The sequence below is a fragment of the Pan troglodytes genome, chromosome 16 (assembly GCF_028858775.2).
Source record: "Pan troglodytes isolate AG18354 chromosome 16, NHGRI_mPanTro3-v2.0_pri, whole genome shotgun sequence".
Taxonomy (NCBI): Eukaryota; Metazoa; Chordata; class Mammalia; order Primates; family Hominidae; genus Pan; species Pan troglodytes.
Window position 1 is genome coordinate 10465578 of NC_072414.2, and position 22701 is coordinate 10488278.

General features: G+C 52.6%; 1 protein-coding gene, 8 non-coding genes and 2 pseudogenes across 58 annotated transcripts in view; all 11 read right to left on the bottom strand.

Moving 5' to 3' along the window:
* The window catches only part of LOC100609273 (uncharacterized), an 81520-nt gene that overhangs the window by 42854 nt on the left and 15965 nt on the right, over positions 1-22701 (bottom strand). For 48 of the 50 annotated variants that reach the window (XM_063794552.1, XM_063794573.1, XM_063794543.1 and 45 more), the window contains 12 exons: positions 22384-22523; positions 19727-19866; positions 17066-17205; positions 16642-16903; positions 14951-15058; positions 14284-14422; positions 11514-11654; positions 8833-8955; positions 6117-6256; positions 3512-3650; positions 2324-2483; positions 511-642 (listed from right to left, as the gene is read on the bottom strand). The gene's annotated coding sequence lies outside the window, so the exon portion shown is untranslated. Of the gene's footprint in view, positions 1-510; positions 643-2323; positions 2484-3511; positions 3651-6116; positions 6257-8374; positions 8751-8832; positions 8956-11513; positions 11655-14283; positions 14423-14950; positions 15059-16641; positions 16904-17065; positions 17206-19726; positions 19867-21120; positions 21367-22383; positions 22524-22701 lie in introns of those variants that run through there. The other 2 variants (XM_063794579.1, XM_063794581.1) reach the window with 2 other exon arrangements.
* LOC112205744 (small nucleolar RNA SNORD116) lies at positions 357-448 on the bottom strand. The gene has a single exon (XR_002939835.1). It is a non-coding gene; the product is annotated as a small nucleolar RNA SNORD116 (small nucleolar RNA).
* On the bottom strand, positions 2163-2261 carry LOC112205749 (small nucleolar RNA SNORD116; annotated as a pseudogene).
* Positions 3174-3268, bottom strand: LOC112205738 (small nucleolar RNA SNORD116). Its single transcript, XR_002939829.1, has one exon. It is a non-coding gene; the product is annotated as a small nucleolar RNA SNORD116 (small nucleolar RNA).
* LOC112205737 (small nucleolar RNA SNORD116) lies at positions 5850-5944 on the bottom strand. Its single transcript, XR_002939828.1, has one exon. It is a non-coding gene; the product is annotated as a small nucleolar RNA SNORD116 (small nucleolar RNA).
* On the bottom strand, positions 8484-8578 carry LOC112205739 (small nucleolar RNA SNORD116). The gene has a single exon (XR_002939830.1). It is a non-coding gene; the product is annotated as a small nucleolar RNA SNORD116 (small nucleolar RNA).
* On the bottom strand, positions 11244-11341 carry LOC112205748 (small nucleolar RNA SNORD116; annotated as a pseudogene).
* On the bottom strand, positions 13946-14040 carry LOC112205740 (small nucleolar RNA SNORD116). Its single transcript, XR_002939831.1, has one exon. It is a non-coding gene; the product is annotated as a small nucleolar RNA SNORD116 (small nucleolar RNA).
* LOC112205745 (small nucleolar RNA SNORD116) lies at positions 16727-16822 on the bottom strand. The gene has a single exon (XR_002939836.1). It is a non-coding gene; the product is annotated as a small nucleolar RNA SNORD116 (small nucleolar RNA).
* Positions 19395-19489, bottom strand: LOC112205741 (small nucleolar RNA SNORD116). The gene has a single exon (XR_002939832.1). It is a non-coding gene; the product is annotated as a small nucleolar RNA SNORD116 (small nucleolar RNA).
* Positions 22047-22141, bottom strand: LOC112205743 (small nucleolar RNA SNORD116). Its single transcript, XR_002939834.2, has one exon. It is a non-coding gene; the product is annotated as a small nucleolar RNA SNORD116 (small nucleolar RNA).

A 22701-nucleotide genomic window follows, 5' to 3' on the forward strand; every position in this document is an offset into this window, starting at 1 on the left:
ATGAGGCAAAAGTGTAGCCTTGTCCTCTCTTCCCAACGAGAAGGACCTGCCTTCCTCCCGATGATGAGAGAACCAAGAACTAAGACTCAAGAACAAACTGGGGGACACAGAGCCTAAGTCCTTTGTGCCACCTGCACATTCACCTAGTCTTGAAGATGGTGTGTGTGCTACCCTGGCCTCACTAAGAGATGTCCTTTACACCAGGAATCTCCTGTGCATGGGAGCTCCCACTCCCCTGGGGCTACCCCTTGCCAAAAGAGAACCCCATCCTAAGCCTGGACAGACCCCTTGGTGCAACCCACGTCAATGAATGAGAGGTAGACCTCCGTCTCTAGCCCCTGTTGAAGCAGTGTGCTGGACCTCAGTTTGAAGAGGATGACAGTATAAAGTTTTCACTCATTTTGTTCAACTTTCCAAGGAACCCATGTATGGAAGTCATCATTGATCCATGCATAGTCCTCATACCTGCAAACATGGAACATTAGGTGCCTTTGAAAAACCAATACTTACCATCCTGAGGTATCCACCAGCCTGAAGGAGACCACGCCAAACATGTTTAGAAGCACTTTGCCATCTCCAAAAATCTCCCAAGATCAAAGTCATCCCTTGCGGTCACTGGCCTTCCTTCCATACCAACGCCACCTAAGAAGTGCAGAAGCAAAACAGGTGTGCTTGAGAAAGGCAGTGAGGTGCGTAGGTGGCAAGGGTCATGTCATTTGTCCTGTTGTGGAGTAATCTGTATCTACCTCCCATGGGCTCCCCTTCTTTCTGCACACATGCATGGGTTTGCCCAAACATGAAGGTAGGAGGCAGGCATGAATTTTGAAGGCACCATCAACTAGAGAGCACTAAGCATGAAGAACACTCTCAACACCACTCTTATAACACCTCCAACTCAAAAACCCTTCTCCTGGCCATCAGAGAAGACAAAGGCTATGGTGATACTTCAGTGAGGAGAGTTTGGAGGGGAAACCTCTTCCTATGCAAAGGTTAACTTTCCTTTGGCCTTGAGGCATTTTTACCCCTTGGGTCCTTCACACTCTTCCCATCCAGAAACATCACAAATCAACCTCCATGTGCACTACACAGGTACAGATCAGGGACCCAGAAGAGCACCAGGCATTCTGAATCCTACAAGATTTCTAAGGTGCTGCAGCTAAGAAAACAAGATCTTAAGGCACTTGCCTGTGAACATAACATCAGAGTCCAACACCTATCCATCATTGGCCTGTGGATGGTAGTCCTGTCCTACCACACAACGACTATTTCACAAAGAAGACTGCTGTGAAGAATTAGGAGGAATTTGAAAATACCCTAATATCAGGAGACGCTGAGGTATATAAGCAAGGAGACCTTCGCAGGTCACATTTCCAAATAGAAGTCACCACGATGTGGGGAATGACACACTCTTATAAACCCCAACTGCATCAAGATGTCTGAGCGGTTCAGAGGCAAATGACATCAGGCTCTCCCAAGCAAACCATCCTGAGGATATCACGAAATGGACCTTGGGCACCCTGCAATGTCTTAAAGAGCCTCACAGTCATCACTCCACGACCCACATGGAATGATGCCAGGTAAAGGCACACACAGACCTCTCCCCTTCCCACAGCCACTACCCTTCTTGGGCCATGAAATTTGGAATTCTACTTATAGATGTACAAGTTCACTGTAGAGAGCTTCTCCAGGCTCCTTTCCAGAGAGCAAATCAGCATCACCACTGGCTTCAAGATGGCCAGCCCTTGATGCTACCCAAACACCATAAGAAGTCCCATGTCCCCGGCCACAGATGAAAGACAGTTGAAGAAGTGCTCAGGAATGGCACCGTGCTGTCTCCTCATGTGGAATAAATTGTCTTCTTCTGGGGGGTGACGAACCCAAGAGGTATGAATCAAGGACAGACCCAGCCATGCAGAGGTGGGCAACTGGATACCGCCTTCCTGTGGCACCTGCAGGTTTACCTTCTCCTGCACACTGGCAGGATGCTACCCCACCTTCTCACAGGTAAGTCGTTCAACAAACGTATCTCTCAGCCAGGGGAGTACAAAATACTCAGCTACTCAGTTTCACTGAAAGACAACTACATCTTAAGCCTTGGTGCACACCATGATAACAAACAGATGTTGGCCCCCTAAATCTAGGCCCTGATGGAGAAGCGTGCTGGACCTCAGTTAGATGAGGATGATGGTACTGAGTTTTCACTCATTTTGTTCACCTTTCCAAAAAAAAAAAAATGTATATATGTAAGTCATCATCAACCTACACATAGTCTTTGTCCCTGCAAGTGAGGAAAATCAGAATGCTTTCAGAAGAAATCACTTACATTCAGGAGAAATCCAAAAGCCTCCAAAGGAGCCCACACCATTTGTATCCAGAGGCCTCATGGCATCTCAAAGATCACACAAGACGAAGACCATCCTTCTTGGACAAGGGCCTTCCTTCCATGCCAATGACACCGGGAAGGTGCAGAGGAAATGAGTGTGCTTCAGAAAGACAGACAGGTACATAGGTCAGGAAGGCTATGTCATATAGACTCCTGTGGTACATATGAAATCTGCTTATCTATGGCTTCACATATCTGTGTTCACAGAAACACATATACAGAGTTGCACATGTGGATTCCGGGTACCCTGGGAGGGCGTCATGCCACTAAAGAGCATGGGCGTAGAGCATCCCAATCAACACCATGGCTTCAATACTTGCAATTTGTGTACAAAAGACTTGGTGCCCTGGATGCTGAAAGCCAAAAACTTGTACCACTACTCAGTTCAGGATAAGATAAGAGATGACATGCCAGTCAGCCCAACATTGGAACAAAAGCAAAAATATTCAGGAAATATGTACTTCCTCAACATATTAAAAAAACAAGGAAACTTTCTCCATGAATGTTGGTGAAAGGCTGTGATTGGTGACCAGAACCTGGCTAAAAATCAATCATGCAACAAAAATCCAAAACCTAGCATTAAGGGTGAAACCAACTTGACACCAAGAAGAGTAACACTAAAAAAATTCATGGGCTACCCAAGTATGATTCTCAAATACATTTATGATAAAGAATTTTACTATGGTCAAAATGACCACAAAAATTGAATGCCAATGCCTGGGTAGTGAAGTACCATGTAATATGACAGTTACCCGTGAACCACAATAAGCCAAAGTGGAGGCAATGTGCTGGACCTCAGTTCCGATGAGAACGACGGTATGAGTTCTCACTCATTTTGTTCAGCTTTTCCAAGGAATGTTTTTATGGGGGACTCATCATCGATCCAAGCACATTCAAAGACGCAGGATGTTTGACATCATAGGCTGGGCAGTGGGTGAGCCGATGACCTTAAACATGTTCGGCACCCTGGGGAACCCAGAGCTGCGCCACTGAGCAAAAGGTACAGACCATCCACTCTAGGAGAGGAACTCACCATGCCATTAGTGGCCTACTGAAAAACTGTTCATTGTGGGTCTTGGGAATCCCAAAGACACCCTCACTCAGCACGAGGGGCAGAGGAATGCTTACCATCCTGAGCCACCCACCAGCATGGGGTGCACTGTGGATACCAGGCCACACTGAAACCAGGACTCTACGTGGCCTTTGTTGCTTGGGAGAATCGACCATCTTCCTTCCAGCAGGCCTGCGCCTCCCATGGCAACTGCCCCTGAGAAGTGTAAAGAAACCAAATGCATGCTTGAGAAATGGGGCCAGGTCCACTGGTCACTTCAAACCCATTCTTACCTGTGGGGCAACTTGCATGCCTGCTTCTCCTTGGCCTCCATGATTGATCTCCATCTCCATGAATGTATCTTACCTCTGTCACTCTGTGGACACATAGGAAGTGTGTGTGCCTGGAACAACCTCATGTGCCCATTGCTGCGAGTATTTGCCTGTGGCTGTGCACGTGTGTGTGTGTGTGTGTGTGTGTGTGTGTGTGTGTGATTCCCACTGCAATGGGCGGTTATAGTCTGCAGCCTCCAGACCTGATCCCCCCAACAAACCAAAGGTTCAAGACCTTCAATCAGTAGGATGTGCACTCTGATCTCAAGGCCACGTGGAAATAGGCCTGATGTCCCTCGTGTAACAGCCACCACACCCCTGGCGCGAATACAGGCTACTCCTCACAGGGCCTCTGATGTCGGGACCAGACACTGTCTCTTGCTGCACTCCCAGGTAAGGCACATCTGGCGGAAAACCAACCAAAACCTGTGCTGGAAGGCACCTGCCCAATGCTCAGAATGTTGCATTGATACATGACATCAAAGCCAGAGGTAGTCTTCCCAACCTAGCCAAACGACCTCAAGAAACAGGCTTCCTCCACTCCACTCAGTCCACGTACGCACATGTGCCCTCAGGATGCCCGAAGAGAATGGCTGCTTCTCCAACAGGACGTCCACGCCTGATGCCCCAAAGGCCAAGTGGACAAGACACACCACCTAACATTGTCCTTGCACTGGTCACCTCACAGGGCTTCCCTGCACTGACCTCAGAGGCAATGTCCCATCGTGCAGTCAGCTTGACTGCATTCCCACCCACAACAATGCCTGCGAGTCAACACCACCTCAACACCAGCACCAGGTGTAGATACACGTGGCTACTAAGTGAGCTGCGAGCTGTAGAACCACCAATCCTTTCCAACTTTCCTAAGCCAACCACAAGCCCTTCAATGTGGCATGGCTGTCCTGGCTGCACTGTGACTTCAAACCGGCTAAGGGAACTGAAACACTTCATCACCCCAGGATGGAGCAGAATCCAGCACTTGAATACTGCCAACATACAGTGGCACGGAGGCATCCCAAGTCAAAAGATTCTCTGTGGCAACGCCATTGGGATTGCACATATGTTGCCTGGAATCTGGAATACACACAGACCTTCATGAATAGCCCCAAGTGTGACTAGAGCCCATGGGAGAGGCCCAGGGCAGAGCCAGAGCCAAGGCACATTCCCTCTGAATGCCTTCGGGATGGAAGCTGCTTTCCAAGTGGGAAAGTGGATCCAGAGCACTATTTGCTCAAACGAGCTGCAGCAGGTGGGGCCATCCGGCAACGGCGGGCCAAGAGACCATTTCCAGGAAGATGTGCACAACAGTGGAGCCCACTACTCTGCCGTGAAGACCAGAAGTGACCAAGGGCTGTGGGTGCCAGCCTGACCCTCATGTTCACTGTGACCTGCCCTCAATGACCCCTGCTGGCTGAGCTGTCATCCGCCAGAGAAATCCATGTAAAGCCCATCACTGCCAAATGACAGCCCCAGACCACTGATGACACACATATCCACGTGAGCCCTCTACCACCTTTTCTCTGGAATACCTTCCTGCCCAGGCCTCTGCCATTGCACTACGAGCAGCTCACAGCTCAGGAAGCCAAGAAATCCCTGCCAGGGAGGCCCTGTGACCAACCCTGGAAGGAGAGCCAAAGAGCCTTTGGATATCTGCTGGGACACCCATTGCTCTTCCCCATCAACTTGGCACTCCCTTGTCCTCAGGTAACCAGAAATCAAGACAAAGATCTGCCTAAGGCCCACACCTCATGCTCTCCTTGGCAAAAAAATCGGACCCAGTCCTGTGTGCGGTGACATCTGCCGCGAGATCTGGGTCTCCCTTCCTGGGAGCTCACCAAGCTGAGGCCAGCCACACACTCCTTGAGGCCTGCAAAATTTCTCTACTCTTCCATGGCTGCCACACCATAACAAAGCAGACAATTTGCCCATGACTCTCTTACCCGTCTACATCGCACAGAGGCAATGTTCCTAACCTGTGTGTGATGGGAGACTTTGGCCTGTGGATGCCCTGGGAGGTGGAACCTATGGGAACTAGTGGAAGTTGTCCCTCAATCCTACAGTCCCTGGCAGAGGCAAATGTGCTGGACCTCAGTTCCGATGAGAACGACGGTATGAGTTCTCACTCATTTTGTTCAGCTTTTCCAAGGAATGTTTTTTTGGAGGACTCATCATCGATCCAAGCACATTTGAAGAGGCAGGACATTTGACACCACAGGCTGGGCAGTGGGTGAGCCAATGACCTTAAAGACCACGGCCATGCCCTTAATGGCCTGCTGAAGAACTGCTCCTTGTGGGTCTCAGAAATCCTAAAGACACCCTCAGTCATCATGCGGGGCAGAGGAATGCTTACCGTCCTGAGCCATCCACCAGCATGGGGTGCACCACGGATGCAAGGCCACACCGAATCCAGGACTCCATGGGGCCTTCATTGCTCAGAAGCATCAACCATCTTCCTTTCAGCAGACGGCAGGCCTCCCACGGCAACTGCCCCTTAGAAGTGTAAAGAAATCACATGCATGCTTAAGAAACAGACCAAGGTCCACTGGTCACCTCTTCAACGCCATTCTTGCTTACAGGGCAACTCACACACCTACTTTTCCTTGGCCTCCATGATTGACTTCCATTACCATGAATATACCTGACCCGTGTCACTCTGTGGAGACCTAGGAAGCGTGTGTGACCGAAACGACAGCATGTGCCCATTGCTGAATCTATTTGCCTGTGGCTATGCACGCCTGTGTGTGTGTGTGTGTGTGAGAGAGAGTGTCTGTGTGTGTGTGTATGTGTGTCTCCCTCATGTACATATGTTTCCCAACACCACAAGGGGTGGTCATAGTCTGCAGCCTCTAGACCTGAACCTCCTCACAACCCAAAAGCTCAAGACCCAGGCCTTCAATCAGTAGGATGTGAACTTTGACCTTGAGGCCATGCGGACATGGGCCCGAGGTCCCTTGCCTAACAGCCACCAAGCCTGGCATGAGCACACACTCCTCCTCACAGGGCATCTGATGTTGTGACCAGACCCTCTCTCTGGCTGCCCTCTCAGGTGAGGCACATGTGGTGGAAAACCAACTACAACCAGCACTGGAGGGCACCATCGCAAAGTCCAGCACATCAGTTTGAAACTCAGTGTCAAGGCCAGAGGCAGTCTTCCCAACCTAGCCAAACAATCTCAAGACACGGGCTTCCTCCCCTCCACTCAGTCCACATGCCCACACCGTGCCCTCAGGACATCCTAGCTAATGGCTGCTATTCCAAGAGGACATCTCCGCTTGACCCCCTAAGGACAAGGTTGACAGGACACACCGCCTGTCATCATTCTTGCACTGGACACATCTACAGGGCTTCCCTGCACCGACCTCTGAGGCAACGTCCCATCACACAGCCAACTTGACCTCACTACTACATACCACAGTGCCTATAAGTCAACACTGTCTCAACACCACGGGGTCTACAAGCACGTTCCTGCTAAGTGAACTGCAAGCCGTAGAACTACCAACCTTTTCAGCTTTCCTAAGCCAACCGTGTGCCCTTCAGCGTGACATGCCTGTCCTGGCCGTGCTGAGACTTCAAACCAGTTAAGGGAGCTGAAATGCTTCACCACGCCTAGGGCATAGCGGAATCCAACACTGGAACATTGTCAACACGCAGAGGCATCCCAAGTCGAGAGACTCTCTGTGGCAATGCCGCTGGGACTGCATACGCATTGCCTGGAATGCACACAGACCTCCGTGGATAGCCCCATGCATGACTGGAACCCACTGCAGAATCCCAGGCCAGGGCCAGGGCACATTCCCTCTGGATGCCTTCAGAATGGAAATTGCTTTCCAAGCGGGAAAGAGGATCCAGAGCAGTTACTTGCTCACATGAGTTGCAGCAGGTAAGGCCACCCAGCAATGCATGCCAAGAGACCATTTCCAGAAAGGTGTGCACAACGGTGGAGCCCACTACTCTGCTGAGAAGACCGGAAGTGACCCAGGGCCACAGACACCATCCCGACACTCACTTGCCCAGAGACATGCCCTCAAAGACCCGCCCTGGCTGACCTGTCATCCACCAGAGAAATCCATGGGAAGCCCATCACCACCAAGTGACAGCCCAATGCAGCTGATGACACACATGTCCACATGAGCCCTTCACCACCTTTTCTCTGGGGTACTGTCCTGCCCAAGCCTTGGTCACTGCACCATGGTCATCTCATGGCTAGGGATGCAAAGAAATCCATGCCAGGGGGCACCTGTGACTGATGCTGGAAGGAGGGCCAAAGAGGCTTTAACCATCTGCGGTGACACCCATTGCTCTGCGCTCTCCTCCATCACCTTGGAACTCCCATTATCAGCTAGTGGAAAATGAAGACCAAGGTCTATCTGAGGCCTGAGCCTCATGCTCTCCTTGGCAGGGGAACTGTGACCTGGTCCTCTACATAAAGACACCTGCTGTGAGGCCCGGGTCTCCCTTCCTGGGAGCTCACCAAGCCAAGACCAGCCATACACAACCCTAGGTCAAAACACTTCCACCTGCTTCCGTGGCTGCCACAACATCACAGAGTGGCCAATCCCCCCACAACTGTCCCATCCGTCTATGTCATACAGAGGAAATGTTCCTCACATGCATGTGACAGGAGATTTTCATCTGTAAATGCCCTGGGTGGTGGAACCCATGGGAACCAGTGGAAGTTGTCCCTCGCTCCTACAGTCCCCAGAGGAGGCAACGTGCTGGACCTCAGTTCCGATGAGAACGACGGTATGAGTTCTCACTCATTTTGTTCAGCTTTTCCAAGGAATGTTTTTATGGGGGACTCATCATCGATCCAAGCACGTTCGAAGAGGCAGAACATTTGACACCACAGGCTGGGCAGTGGGAGAGCTGATGACCTTAAACACCTTCAGCATCCTGGGGAACCCAGAGCCACACCACTGAGCAATGGACACAGACAATCAGCTCTGGGAGTGGAACTCGCCATGCCATTAGTGGCCTGCTGAGAAACAGCTCTTTGCAGGTCTCAAAATTCAAAAGACACCTCTGCACACAGGGCAGAGGAATGCTTACCACCCTGAGCCACTCACCAGCATTGGGTGCACCATAGATGCCGGGCCACACCAAATCAGGACTCAAGGCAGCCTCTGTTGGTCAGAAGAATTGACCATCTTCCTTGCCAGCAAGCGGCAGACCTCTCATGACAACTGCTGCTGAGAAGTGTAAAGAAATCAAATGCATGCTTGAGAAATGGGCCCAAGTCCACTGGTCACCACTTCAATCCCATTGTTTCCCACAGGGAAACTTGCACACTGGCTTCTCCTTGGGCTCCATGACAGACCTCCATCTTCATGAATATACCTGACCCATGTCACTCTGTGGACACCTAGGAAGCACATGTGACCACAACAATAGCACACACCCATTGCTGCATCTATCTGCCTGTGGCTGTGCACGCCTGTGCATGTGTAGGTGTGTACGTCAGAGTGAGTGTGTCTGTGTGTATGTGTCTCCCCCACACAGATGTTTCCCAACAGCACAACGGGTTGTCATAGTTGGCAGCCTCCAGACCTGGAAACCATCCCCACACCTGCAACCAAAAGGCTCAAGACCCAGGCCTTCAATCAGTAGGATGTGAATTTTGACCTAGGGGTCAGACAGACATTGGCCTGATGTCCCTCGACTAACAGCCAGCACCCCTGGCGGCGCAAGCACACAGTCCTCCTTACGGGGCATATAATGTCGTGACCAGACACTGTCTCTCGCCACTCTCCCAGGTAAGGCACACCTGACACCAAACCAACCAAAACTTGCACTGGAAGCCACCTTTGCAATGGCCACCACGTTGGTCTTAAACACGGCACACGGCATCAAGGCCAGAGACAGTCTTCTGAACCCAGCCAAAGGACCTCAAGACACACACTTCCTTCCTCCAATCAGTTCACATGCCCGCACCATGCCTTCAGGACACACAAAGGGAATGGCTAGTTTTCCAACAGGACATTCCTGCCTGAACCCCTAAAGACAAGGTGGACAGGACACACCACCTTTCATTTTCCTTGCATTGGACACACCTACAGGGCTTCGCTGCACCGACATCTGAGGCAACATCCCATCATGCAGCCAACTTAACTGCACTACCAACCACCCCAACGTCGGCAAGTCAACACCATCTCAACACCATCACCAGGTTTACATGCAAACAGCTATGAAGTGAGCTGCGAGACATAGAACCACCAACCCTTTCCAACTGTCCTAAGTCAACTATGTGCCATGCCAATGTGGCACGGCTGTCCTGGCTGCACTATGATGTCAAAACGGCTAAGTGAGCTGAAACGCTTCATTGCCCTGAGGATGTAGCAGAATCCAATACTGGAACATCGCCAACACACAAAGGTGAGGAGGCATCCCAAATCAAGAGACTCTCCGCGGCAGTGCCCGTGGTATTGCACATGTGTTGCCTGGAATGCACATGGACCTCCATGAATATGCCAAGTGTGACTGGACCCCATCGGAGAGTCCCAGGCCAGGGCCAGGGCCAGGGCACATTCCCTCTGGACGCCTTTGGGATGGAAGCTGCTTTCAAAGCAGGAAATGGGATCCAGGGCAGTATTTGCTCACACAAGCTGCAGCAGGTGGGGCCGCCTGGCAATGGCGGGCCAAGAGACCATTTCCAGGAAGATGGACACTTCTGCTACTCTGCCAGGAAGAATGGAGTGACCCAGGACCACAGGCATCAGCCCGACCCTCGTGCTCCCTAGGACCTGCCCTTGAAGACCCCCAATGGCCAACCTGTCATCCACCAGAGAAATCCCTGGAAAGCCCATCACCACCGAATGACAGCCCAAGACCACTGATGGCATGTGTGTCCACGTGAGCCCTCTACAACCTTTTCTCTGGGGTACCTTCCTGCCCAGGCTTGGCCACAACACCACAGGAATCTCACAGCTCGAGAGGTGAAAAAAGTCTGTGCTGGGGGCCCCCTGGGACTGACCGTGAAAGGAGGGACAAAAAGGCTTTAGCTGTCTGCCACAACATCCATTGCTGTGCGCTCTCCCCTATCACCCTTGGCACTCCCCTGTCCTCAGCTAACCAAAGATCAAGACCAAGGACTGTCTGAGGCCTGGGCCTCATGCTCTCCTTGAAAGCAGAACTGGAACACGTACCTGGTCCTCTATGCAAGGATGCCCGCAGCGATTTCCAGGTCCCCCTTCCTGGGAGCTCACCAAGCCGAGGCCAGCCCCACACTCCCCTAAGCCTGCGACATTTCCATCCACTTCCACGGCCACTACGCCATCACAGAGCAGCCAGTCACCCTATGACTCTCCGACCCGTGTACCTGACACAGAGGAAATGTTCCTTTTTTTGGGGGGGGGGAGTGGGGGGAATGTTTGTAATATGACAGGAGACCTTCACCTGTGAACGCCATGGGTGGTAGAACCTATAGGGACTAGTGGAAGTTGTCCCTCACTAGTAAAGGCCCCAGAGGAAGCAATGTGCTGGACACCTCAGTTCCGATGAGAACGACGGTATGAGTTTTCACTCATTTTGTTCAGCTTTTCCAAGGAATATTTTTTTTGGAGGACTCATCATCGATCCAACCACATTCAAAGAAGCAGGACATTTGACACTGCAGGCTGGGCAGTGTGCGAGCTGATGACCTTAAAGGCCTCGACAATGCCCTTAATGGCCAGCTGAAAAACTGTTCCTTGTGGGACTCAGAAATTCTAAAGACACCCTCACTCATCATGCGGAGCAGAGGAATGCTTACCGTCCTGAGCCATCCACCAGCACGGGGTGCACTGTGGATGCGAGGCCACACCGACTCCACGACTCCATGGAGATTCCACTGCTCGGAAGAACTGACCATCTGTCATGCCAGCAGGCGGTGGGCCTCTCAAGGCAACTGCCCCTGAAAAGTGTAAAGAAATCAAATGCACGCTTGAGAAATAGGCCCACGTCCACTGGTCACCACGTCAATGTCATTCTTTCCCACGGGGCAACTCGTACCCCTGCTTCTCCTTGGACCCTGTGACTGACCTCCATCTCCATATTCATACCACTACTCTGCTGGGAGGACCAGAAGTGACCCAGGGCCATGGACACCATCCCGACACTCACTCGCCCAGAAATATGCCTTCAAAGACCCATTCATACCTTACCTGTGTCACTCCATGGACACCTATAAGTGTGTGTGGCCTAACGATTGCACACGCCCATTGCTGCATCTATTTGTCTGTGGCTGTGCACACGTGTGCATGAGTGTGTCTCTGTGTGGATGTGTGTCCCCCTCATGCACATGTGTTTCCCAACACCCCAGTGGGCAGTCATAGTCTGCAGCCTCCAGACTGGAACCAACCCCACTAAACCAAAGACTCAAGACCCCAGCCTTCAATCAATAGGATGTGAACTTTGACCTCAAGGCCATGAGGAAAGAGGTCCAAGGTCCCTTGCCTAACAGCCACCACCCCTGGCACGAGCACATGCTCCTCCTCACAGAGCATCTGATGTCATGACCAGACACTGTCTCTGGCCCCTTTACCAGGTGAGGTGCACCTGATGGAAAACCAACCACAACCAGCACTGGAGGGCGCCTTTGCAATGGCCAGCACATCACTCTGAAACAGCATCAGGGCCACAGGTAGTCTTCCCAACCTAGCCAAAGGACCTCAAGACACACGCTTCCTTCCCTCCACTCAATCCATGTGCCTGCACCGTGCCCTCTGGACACCCAAAGAGAATGGCTGCCTTTCCAAAAGGACGTCTCCACCTAACCCCCCAAAGACCAGGCAGACAGGACTTTGTCATTATCCTTGCATTAGACACACCCACAGAGTTTCCCTGCACCAACCTCTGAGACAATATCCCATCACTCAGCCAGCTTGACCATGCTACCACCCACCCCAATGCCAGCAAGTCAACACTGCATCAACACCACCCGGTCTACATGCATGCAGCTACTAAGTGAGCTGCAAGATGTACGACCACCAATCCTTTCCAATTTTCCTGTGCCAACTGTGTGCCCTTGAAAGTGGCATGGCTGTCCTGCCTGCTCTGTGACTTCAAACCAGCTAAGGGAGTTGAAATGCTTTATCACGCCTAGGGACTTTTGGAGTCCAACACTGGAACATCGCCAGCACACAGTCACATGGAGACATGCCAAGTCGAGACTCTCTGGCAATGCCCCTGGGATTGCAAACACACTGCTCAGAATGCACATAGATCTCCACGGATAGCCTCATGCATGACTGGAGCCCAAAGGAGAGTCCCGGGCCAGGGACAGGGCACATTCGCTCTGGACACTTTTGGGATGGAAAGCGGGAATGATACAGAGCAGTATTTGCTCACGAGAGCAGCAGCAGGTGGGGCCACCTGACAATGAAGGCCAAGAGACCATTTCCAGGAAGATGTGCACAACAGTAGAGCCCACTACTCTGCTGGGAACAACAGAAGTGACCCAGGGCCATGGACACCATCCTCACACTCGCTCACCCAGAGACATGCCCTCAAAGACCCACCCTGGCTGACCTGTCGTCCACCAGAGAAATCCATGGAAAGCCTATCACTGCCAAATTAAAGCCCAATGCAGCTGATGACACTCATGTCCACGAGAGCCCTCTAGCACCTTTTCTCTGGAATACCACCCTGCCTACACCTTCAACACCAAACCACAGGCATCTTACAGCTCGGGAGGCAAAGAAATCTGTGCTGGGGGGACACTGTGACCAACACTGGCAGAAGGGCTGAAGAGCCACTGGCCATCTGCCGTGGCACCCATTGCTCCACACTCTCCCTCATCACCCTTGGCACTTCCCTGTCCTCAGCTAACCAGAAATCAAGAACAAGGTCTGCCTGAGGCCTGGACCTTGTGCTCTCCTTGGTAGCAAAAGTGAGACCTTGTCCTCTGCATGGAGATGCCACCCATGAGGTCCAGGCCTCCCTTCCTGAAAGCTCACCAAGCTGAGACCAGCCACACACTCCCCTAGGCCCACGACATTTCTCCCCTCTTCCATGGCCGCCACGCCATCACAGAGCAGCCAGTGCCCCCACAAATCTCCCACCCATGTACCTCACACAGAGGGAATGTTCCTAACGAGCATTTCATGGGAGACTTTGGCCTGTGGATGTCCTCAGTGGTGGAACCTATGGGAACCAGTGGAAGTTGTCCCTTGCTCCTACAGTCCCCACGGGAGGCAACGTGCTGGACCTCAGTTCCGATGAGAACGACGGTATGAGTTCTCACTCATTTTGTTCAGCTTTTCCAAGGAATGTTTTTATGGGGGACTCATCATCGATCCAAGCACATTTGAAGAGGTGGGACATTTGACACCACAGGCCAGACAGTGGGCAAGCCGATGACGTTAAAGAACTTTGGCACCCTAGGGAAGCCAGAGCCGCACCACTGAACAACCGGCACAGACCATCCACTTTGGGAATGGAACTCGCCATGCCATTAATGGCCTGCCAAGAAACTGTTGCTCACAGGTCTCAGAAATTCTAAAGGCACCATCACTCAGCACACGGGGCAGAAAAATGCTTACCGTCCTGGGCCACCCGCCAGCACCGGGTGCACCGTGGATGCCAGGCCACACCAAATCCAGGAACCCGCAGGGCCTGTTTCTCAGAAGCATTGACCATCTTCCTCGACAGCAGGCAGCGGACCTCCCACGGCAACTGTCCCTGAGAAGTGTAAAGAAATCAAATGCATGCTTGAGAAACAGGCCCAGGTTCACTGGACACTTCAACACCATTCTTTCCCACAGGGCAACTCACACACCTGCTTCTCCTTGGCCTCCATGACTGACCTCCAGCTCCATGAATATACCTTACCTGCGTCACTCTGTGGACACCTAAAAGCATATGTGGCCAGAACCACAGCATGTGTACATCACTGCATCTATTAGCCTATGGCTGTCTGTGCCTGTATGTGTGTGTGTGAGAGAGAGAGTGTGAGTTTGAGTGTGAGTGTATGAGAGTGTGTGTGTATGGGTGGGTGTGGGTGTGTGCATGTGTGAGAATGTTAGTTTAAATGGGTGTGTTTGTCTCCCTAATGCACATGTGGGTCCCAACACCACAATGGGCAGTTCTAGTTTGCAGCCTCCAGACCTGATCCCCCCAGCAACCCGATGGCTCAAGACCCCGGCCTTCGATCACTGGATGTGAACTTTGACCTCCGGGCCATGTGGAAACAGGTCACAGGTCTCTTACCTAACAGCCACCACCTCTGGCAGGAGCACAGGCTCCTCCTCTTCCTCATGGGGCTTCTGATGTCATGACAAAACACTGTCTCTGGCCACCCTCTTAGGTGAGGTGCACCTGGCGGAAAACCAACCACAACCAGCTCCAGAGGGCGCCTTTGCAAAATCCAGCATGTCAGTCTGAAACTCGGCATCAAGGCCAGAGGTAGGACTAGCAACCTAGCAAAAGGACCTCAAGATACATGCCTCCTCCCCTCCACTCAGTCCATGTGCCCGCACCGTTCCCTCAGGACACCCAAAGAGAATGGCTGCTTTTCCAACAGGACGTCCCTACCTGAATCCCCAAGGACCAGGTTGACAGGACACACTGCCTGTCATCGTTCTTCAATTGGACACACCCACAGGGCATCCCTGCACCGACCTCAGAAGCAATAACCCCTCATGCAGCCAATCTGACTGCACTACTACCCACCCCAACATTGGCAAGTCAACACTGCATCAGCACCACCAGGTCTACATGCATGCAGCTACTAAGTGAACTGAGAACTGTAGAACCACCAATCCCTTCCAACTTTCCTAAGCCAACCAAGTGCCCTTGAAAGTGGCACGGCTGTCCTGGCTGCACTGTGAATTTAAACTGGCTAAGGGAGCTAAAATGCTTCATCATGCATAGGGAGTAGCGGAATCCAACACTGGAACATTGCCAACATGCAGAGGCGTGGAGGCATCCCAAGTCAAGAGACTTTCCATGGCAACACCCCTGGGATTGCACACGCATTACCCAGAATGGACACGGACCTCCACAGACAGCCCCATGCATGATTGGAACCCACGGGAGGGTCCTGGGCCTGGGCCAGGGCACATTCCCTCTGGATGCCTTTGGGACAGATGCTGCTTTCAAAGCAAGAAAAAGGATCAAGAGCAGTATTTGCTCACACAAGCTGCAGCAGGTGGGGCCACCTGGCAATGGCGGGCCAAGAGACTATTTCCAGGAAGATGTACACAACGGTGGAGCCCATTACTCTGCCAGGAAGATCGGAGTGACCCAGGGCCACAGGCAGCACCCCAACCCTCACACGCCTGGGAACTGCCCTTGAAGACCCCTGCTGCCCGACCTGTCATCCATCAGAGGAATACACGGAAAGCCCAGCACCACCAAATGACAGCCCAAGACCACTGATGGCACACCTGTCCATGTGAGCCCCCTACCACCTTTTCTCTGGAATACCAGAGAATACGTCCTACCCAGGTCTCCACCACCACACCATGGGCATCTCACGGTTCAGGAGGCAAAGAAATCCATGCTGGGGTGACCCTGGGACCAACGCTGGGGGAAGGGCCGAAGAGGCTTTGGCCATCTGCTACAACACCCATTGCTCTGCACTCTTCCCATCACCCTTGGCACTCCCCTGTCCTCAGCTAACTGAGGCAGACCAAGGTCTGCCTGAGGCTGGGGCCTCATACTCTCCGTAGTAGGGGAACCAGGACCCGGTCCTGTGTGCGAGGAAGCTTGACACAAGGTCCGGGTCTCCCTTCTTGGGAGCTCATCAGTGCCACGCACTCCTCTAGGCCTGAGATTTTTCCGTCCACTTCCACAGCTGCCACGCCATCACACAGCATCCAATCCCTCCGTGACTCTCCTAACAGTGTATCTCACGCAAAGGGAATGTTCCTAATGTGCGTGTGATGGCAGACATTTACCTGCAGATGCCCTGGGTGGTGGAACCTATAGGGACTAGTGGAAGCTGTCCCTCACTCCAACAGTCCCTGCTGGAGGCAACGTGCTGGACCTCAGTTCCGCTGAGAACGACGGTATGAGTTTTCACTCATTTTGTTCAGCTTTTCCAAGGAATGTTTTTTTGGGGGGACTCATCATCGATCCAAACACATTTGAAGAGGCAGGACATTTGACACCACAGGCTGGGCAGTAGGTGAGCTGACGACCTTAAAGACCTTCGGCACCCTGGGGAAGATAGAACCATGGCACTGAGCAAAAGGCAGAGACCATTTGCTCAAGGAATGGAACTCACCATGCCATTAGTGGCCTCATGAGAAACAGCTCATTATGGGTCTTGGAAATCCAAAAGACACCGTCACTCAGCACATGGGGCAGAGGAATGCTTACCATCCTGAGCAATCCACCAGCATGAGGTGAACCCTGGAAGCCAGGACACACAGACTCCAGGACTCTGCAGGGCCTTTGTGGTTCAGAAGAACTGACCATCTTCCTTCCAGCAGGCAGCGGGCCTCCCACGGCAACTGCCCCTGAGAAGTGTAAAGAAATCAAATGTACGCTTGAGAAACAGGCCCAGGTCCACTGGTCACTACTTCAGTGCCATTCTTTCATGCGTGGCAACTTGCACGCCTTGCTTCTGTTGGCCTCCATGAGTGACCTCTGTTTCCATGAATGTACCTTACCAGTGGCACTCTGCAAACAGCTTGGAGCTGTGTGTGGCGCCAGAACGACCGCACACACACATTGCTGAGTGGCTGTGTGTGTGTGTGTGTATCTCCCTCATGCACCTGTGTTTCCCAACACATGAGTTTCCCAACATGGCAACATGCAGTCATAGTCTGCGGCCTCCAGACCTGAGCCCCCACCAACCCAACAATTCAAGACCAAGGCCTTCAATCAGCAGGATGTAAACTCTGACCCCGAGGCCATGCAGACATAGGCCCAAGGGCCCTCACATAACAGCCACCATCCCTAGCCTGAGCATAAGCTCCTCCTCACGGGGCATCTGATGTCGTGACCAGACACTGTCTCTGGCAGCACTCCCAGGAAAGGCACACCTGGCACAAAACCAAACACAACCAGCACTGGAGGGCGCCTTTGCAACGGCCAGCACGTCACTCTGAAACTCAGCGTCAAGGCCAGAGGCAGTCTGCCCAACCTAGGCAAATGACCTCAAGACACGGGCTTCCTCTCCTCCACTCAGTCCATGTACCTGCACCATGTCCTCAGGACACCCGAAGGGAATGGCTGCTTTTCCCATGGGACATCCCTGCCTAACGCCCCAAACACCAGGCAGACAAGACACAGTGCCTTCCATCATCCTTGCATCGATCACACTCAAAGGCCTTCCTTGCACCGACCTCCGACGCAACATCCCACCACGCAGCCAACTTGGATGCAGTACCATCCTCCCCAACACCTGCTCAACAACGTCTGACAACCACCACCAGGTCTACATGCACATGGCTACTAAGTGAGCTGCGAGCTGCAGAATGACCAATCCTTTCCAACTTTCCTAAGCCATCTGCATGCCCTTCAACATGGCATGACTATCCTGGCTGCGCTGAGACTAACGGGGTTGAAACAGTTCATCACACCTAGGGCGTAGCTAAATCCAACACTTGAGTATCACCAACATGCAGAGGAGTAGAGGCAACTCAAATCAAGGGACTCTCCATGGAAGGCACCTAGGATTAAATATGCATTGTCTGGACTGCACACAGACCCCCATGGACAGCTCCAAGTGTGACCGAATCCCACAGTAGAGTTCTGAGCCAGGGCCAGGGCCAGGGCACATTCCCTCTGAAAGTCTTCAGGATGGAAGCCACTTTCAAAGCGGGACGGAAGATCCAAAGCAGTTATTTGCTCACAAGAGCTGCAGCATGTGGGGCTGCTCAGCAATGGAGGGCCAAGAGACCATTTCCAGGAAGATGTGCACAACGGTGGAGCCCACTATTCTGCCGGGAAGACCAGAAGTGACCCAGGGCCACGGGCTACAGCCCAACACTCATGCTCCTTGGATCTGCCCTTGAAGGCCCCACTGGCTAACCTGTCATCCACAATAGAAATCCATGGAAAGCCCATCACTGCCAAATGACAGCCCAAGACCACTGATGACATGCGTGTCCATGTGAGCCCTCTACCACCTTTTCTCTGGGGTACTGTCCTGCCCAGGCTGAGCCACCACACCATGGGTAACTCATGGCTCAGGAGCCAAAGAAATTGCTGCCAGGGGCCCCTGTAACCAACACTGGGGGGAGGGCCAAAGAGGCTTTTGGCTGTCTGCCACAACACCCATTGCTCTCCACTGTCCCCCATCACTTTGGCACTCCCCTCTCCTCAGATAACTGAAAATCAAGACCAAGGTCTGTCTGAGGTCTGGGCCTTGTGCTCTCCTTGGCATAAAAAAAAGACCTAGTCCCCCACATAGAGAGGCCCATCAGGAGGTCAGGGTCTCCCTTCCTGGGAGCTCACCAAGCCAAGGCCAGCCGCACACTCCCCTAGGTCTGCATTTCCACCCACTTCTACAGTTGCCACGACATCACAGAGCAGCCAATCCCCTCATGACTCTCCTACTTGTGTACCTCACACAGAGGGAATAATTCTATTGTGCCTGTGATGTGAGACTTTCATCCATGGACGCCCTGAGTGGTAGAACCTCTGGGAACCAGTGGAAGTTGTCCCTCGCTCCTACAGTCCCCGGGGAAGGCAATGTGCTGGACCTCAGTTCCGATGAGAACGACGGTATGAGTTCTCACTCATTTTGTTCAGCTTTTCCAAGGAATGTTTTTATGGGGGACTCATCATCGATCCAAGCACATTTGAAGGGGCAGGATATTTGACACCACAGGCTGGGCAGTGGGCAAGCCGATGACCTTAAAAACCCTCCGCACGCTGGGGAAGCCAGAGCTGCGCCACTGAACAATGGGCACAGACCGTTCACTTTAGGAGTGGAACTCGCCATGCCATCAGTGGCCTGCTGAGAAACAGCTCCTTGCAGGTCTTGGAAATCCCACCCCCACTCAGCATGTGCGGCAGAGGAATGCTTACCGTCCTGAGCCATCCACCAGCAGGGGGCGCACCGTGGATGCTAGGCCACACCAACTCCAGGATGTTGGGGGCCTTCGTGGCTCAGAAGAACTGACCATCTTCCTTGCCAGCATATGGCGGGTGTCCCATGATAACTGCCCCTGAGAAGTGTAAAGAAATCAAATGCACGCTTGAGAAATGGGCCCAGGTTCACTGGTCACTTCAACACCACTCTCTTCCACAGAGCAACACACATGCCCACTTCTCCTTGGCCTCCATTATGGACCTCCATCTTTATAAATGCATCTGACTGTGTCACTTTCTAGACACCTAGGAAGCGCGTGTGGCCGGAACGACCACACGCACGTGGTGCTACGTATATTTGCCTGTGGCTGTGAGCGCCTGTTTGTGTGTGTGATAGTGTATGTGTGTTTCCCTCATGCACATGTGTTTCCCAACACCGCAACAGGAGGCCATAGTCTGCAGCCTCCAGACCTGAAGCCCCTGCAACCCGAAGGCTCAAGACCAAGGTCTTCAATCAGTAGGATGTAAAATCAGGCCAGGAGGACATAGGCCTGAGGTCCCTCACCTAACAGCCACCACCCCTGGAGTGAGCACATGCTCCTCCTCATGGGGCATCTGATGTTGCGACCTGACACTGTCTCTGGCTGCACTCCCGGGTGAGGCTCACTTGGCGGAAAACCAACCACAACCAGCACGTGAGGGCGCCTTCGCAATTACCAACCCATAGGTCTGAAAATGGCATCAAGCCAGAGGCAATCTTCCCAACCTAGCCAAAGGATCTCAAGACACGGGCTTCCTCCACTCAGTCCACATGCCCGCACTGCGCCTTCAGGACACCCGAAGGGAATGGCTGTTTTCCAACAGGACATCCCTGCCCCAAGGACCAGGTTGACAGGACACACTGCCTTCCAAGGTCCTTGCACTGGTTACACCCACAGGGCTTCTCTGCACAGAACTCTGAGGCAACATCCCATCATGCATCCAACTTGACTGCATTACCACCCATCCCAACTCCTGCAAGTCAACACTGCCTCAGCACCATCACCAGGTCTACAAGTAAACAGCTACTAATGAGCTGCGATCTGCAGAACCACCAATCTCTTCCAACATTCCTAATGCAGTCGTGGGCCCCTCAACATGATATGGCTGTCCTGGCTGCACTGTGACATCAAACTGTTTAAGGGAGCTGAAATGCTTCATCACCCTTAGGGTGTAGCAGAATGCAACACTGGAACATCACCAACATGGGAGGTGCAGGGGCATCCCAAGTCAAGGAACTCTCCATGGCAGGCCCCTAGAATGTTGCCTGGAATGCACCCGGATCTCCATGGATAGCCACATGTGTGACCAATGCCCACAGCAGAGTTCCTGGCCAGGGCCAGGACACATACCCTCTGGACGCCTTCAGGATGGAAGCTGCTTTCAAAGCAGGAAAGAGGATCCAGAGCCATATTTGCTCACATGAGCTGCAGCAGGTGTGGCCGCTCGGCAATGGCGGGCCAAGAGACGATTTCCAGGAAGATGTGCACAACAGTGGAGCCCACTACTCTGTCAGGAAGACGAGAAGTGACCAAGGGCCAGGAGCACGAGTCTGACCCTTGTATTCCCTGGAACCTGCCCTCTGACACCTCTGCTGGCCAACTTGTCATCCACTAGAGAAATAAATGGAAAGCCCATCACCGCTGAACAATAGCCCAAGACTGCTGATGACACACATGTCCACATAAGCCCCCTACCATCTCTTCTGTGGAGTACCTTCCAGTCCAGGCTTTCACCATAGCACCAGGGGCATCTCACGGCTCAGGGGATGAAGAAATCCCTGCTGGGGGGCCTCCATGACTGGATGCTGGGTGGAGGGCCAAAGAGGCTTTGGCTCTCTGTCACAACACCCTTTGTTATACACTGTCCCCCATCACCCTTGGCACTCCCTTGTCCTCAGCTAATCAAAAATCAGGACCAACATCTGCCTGAGGCCTGGGCCTTGTGCTCTCCCCGGCAAGAAAACAAGGACTCAGTCCTCTGCTCAGAGACGCCTGCCACGAGGTCCGCGTCTCCCTTCCTAGGAGCTCACCAAGCCAAGATCAGGCGCACACTACCCTAGGCCTGCGATATTTCTGTCTGCTTCCATGGCCACCAGGCCATCACAGAGCAGCCGTTCCCCCCAGGACTCTCCTACCTGTGTACCTCACAAAAAGGGAATGTTCCTAATGAGCATTTGATGGGAGACTTTGGCTGTGGATGCCTTGGGTGGTGGAACCTATGGGAATCAGTGGAAGTTGTCCCTCACTCCTACAGTCCCCGGGGAAGGCAACGTGCTGGACCTCAGTTCCGATGAGAACGACGGTATGAGTTTTCACTCATTTTGTTCAGCTTTTCCAAGGAATGTTTTTTTGGGGGACTCATCATCGATCCAAGCACATTTGAAGGGGCAAGGGGCAGGATATTTGACACCACAGGCTGGGCAGTGGGTGAGCCAATGACCTTAAAGACCTCCAGCCCCACTAGAGCGGTGCCACTGAGCAATGAGCACAGACTATCCACTCTAGGAGAGGAACTCGCCATGCCATTAGTGGTTAGCCGAGAAACTGCTCCTTGCGGGTCTTGGAAATCCAAAAGACACCCTCATTCAGCATACTGGGCAGAGAAATGCTTACCGTCCTAAGCCACCCGCCAGCACACAGTGCACCGTGGATGCCAGGCCACACAGAATCCAGGACTCCATGAGGCCTTCGTTGCTCAGAAGAATTGAGCATCTTCCTTCCAGCAGTTACCACACCTCCCACAGCAACTGCCTCTGAGAAGTGTAAAGAAATCAAATAAACGCTTGAGAAATGGGCTCAGGTCCACTGGTCAACACTTCAATCCCATTCTTTCCCGTTGGGCAACTTGCACACCCGTTATTCCTTGGCTTCCACGACTGACCTCCATCTCCATGAATATATCTTACATGTGTTACTCTGTGGATACCTAAA